General features: G+C 43.9%; 1 non-coding gene across 1 annotated transcript; it reads left to right on the top strand.

The window, feature by feature from the left end:
• The first annotated feature begins 1,230 nt into the window (after nt 1–1,230).
• On the top strand, nt 1,231–1,372 carry LOC129681222 (small nucleolar RNA SNORA48). The gene has a single exon (XR_008720817.1). It is a non-coding gene; the product is annotated as a small nucleolar RNA SNORA48 (small nucleolar RNA).
• The last annotated feature ends 885 nt before the right edge of the window (nt 1,373–2,257 follow it).

Here is a 2,257-nt window from a genome sequence, read left to right as displayed (position 1 = left end):
GCTCAGCTCTTATAAGCACTTGCCACACTAGCCTGATGACCTGACTTCTATTCCCTGGTGCCACAATGGAAGGAGAGAACTGACTCTTGAAAGTTGTCCTCTGACTTTGGCATGCATGCTGTGACATGTGTGTGTGTGCATGCATGCACAGTGAAATGAATAAATATTTTTAAAAGTACCAACAGTAATACATTCAAGAATTTAAAAATTATTTTATTTTTAATAATGTATGTGCATGTGTCTCTGCATGGGTATGTTTATTTATCTTCTGTACATATTCTCTGTAGTCTAGGAGTTTTTTCAAAAAGATGGTTTTTGAAATGAAAACAATGTTATTGGAAAAATTAAAGAACACAAAGTTATTCTTAGTTATCTTGGAAGATAAAACCAAGACAATGTTCCCTAACTAAAATAAAAATGCAAACAAGAGAGAAGCTTTCTCTCTGTTTGCTAAGATATCACTCTCTTTCCTACTTTAGCTCTTGGTCTGTGGTTCCCTTTAGCTTCTTGAGAATACTTAAAGAATTAATTTAAAATATTTGGCCAATTAGTATCAATGTCTGTGTGTGGTGGTTTGAATGAGAATGGCTCCCAAAGGCTCATAGATTTGAATACTTGGTCACCAGGAAGTGACACTATTTGAAAGGATTAGGAAGTGTGGCCTTAATGGAGGAAGTGTGTCACTGGCCTTTGAGGTTTCAAAAAGCCCATTCCAAACCCAGAATCTCACTTTTCCTTCTGCCTGCAGATCTCAATGTAGAACTCCCAGCTACTTCTCCAGCACCACGTCTGCCTGAGTGTTGCCATGCTCCCTGACACAATAATGAACTAACTTCCCAAAACTGTAAGCAAGCCCCAATTAAATGCTTTCTTTTATAAGAATTTTCATGGTCATGGTGTCTCTTCATAGTTGTAGAAACTATGAAGATGGAAGTTGGTACCAGGGAATGGGGTATTGCTGCTCCTTTTCTTTACTGTGATAAAACACCATGACCAAAAAGTCATAAAAGAAGGAGTATCTTTGTTCTTTGCCAATTTTCTCTCTTTCTTTTTCTTGTTGAGACAGGATCCCTCTATGCAGCCCTGGCTGTCATATATGGCTGAAGATACATACATACATACATATATATATATACATATATATATATATATATATATATATATATATATATATATATATATATATATATATATATATATATATATATATATATATATATGTACACCCTCCATCCCGGGCAATGGGTGGAGACACCTTGTCATTGGTGTTGTTCTTATATCAGTCAGGGGCAGAGCAGATGGCAGTCCTTTTTTCATCCTAACTTGATGTCTGGCTTAGTGGCCAAAGCTGTCTTATGCCTAGGACTCATAAAAGTCAAATCAAATCAAATCCAGGCAGCACAGTCCAGAAGGAGGAAGACAGAAACCTTTGAACTATTGTGCCACCTACAGACCTGCCCTCCAGCAAATGGCACAGGCGGGGGCCATAGACACTTGCTTGTCCACCATGCCACTTAGCACAATGGAGGATGTTGCCCAGGGCCCTGCCAGTCACATGGTCAGCCTGCATTTTGGGAGCCACCACAATGTGCAAGTATGTAGTGATCATATGGGAGAAAAAGGGAAGTGGAGTAGCTTGAGCATTATGAAGAGAGATGGAACTGGACACTCGAGGGTGGAGAGGAGTAGTCTGTTATGAGTGGCCAACACCACCATCTAAGGCCATGGTGAGGTCCCTGCCCAAGCTGCCACTGAGGGCCATGCCTGAGTTTGTGGCTCTGCGGTGGCAGGGTCAGGGTTGGTGTCGTGGCTTACTAGAGAACATGGGAATGTCCCTGCTTGGTGCAGCCACCAGGGGCCAAGTAGACATCCAGGGGCTGTGCATAATTGTCCCTGCCCCTCACTGGATCCAGCTCTCTGGAGAGCTGACCCCATCTCTCACCCATGGAAGCACTTGGGAGCACTGGCCCTGTAATTCACCTAGGAAGCACAGTAGAGCTGGTCCTGGTACTGGGGGCCTGAGTGAGCCAGCACCCAGGGTGTGAGTGTGGGAAAGCTGACCTTGCCACTTATCTGCTGTGGGGTGGTACTGGCACAGAGGTGATGCCCAACCCCTGCCCCTTACCACCTCCAGCAGTCAGAAAAGCTGCCAACAGCGTCATGAGCTTGGGAGAGCTATTCCTGCTCCTTACCAGCTTCAGCACTTACCTGTACAGCACAGCAGAGCTGACCCTGGTGGCTGGGGGCAGGGGAGGGT

Source organism: Psammomys obesus, unplaced genomic scaffold (assembly GCF_907164565.1).
Source record: "Psammomys obesus unplaced genomic scaffold, mPsaObe1.curated_primary_1811, whole genome shotgun sequence".
Classification (NCBI taxonomy): Eukaryota; Metazoa; Chordata; class Mammalia; order Rodentia; family Muridae; genus Psammomys; species Psammomys obesus.
Note: the sequence above shows the minus strand (reverse complement) of the source record. Positions and strands in the feature narration are given on the sequence as shown.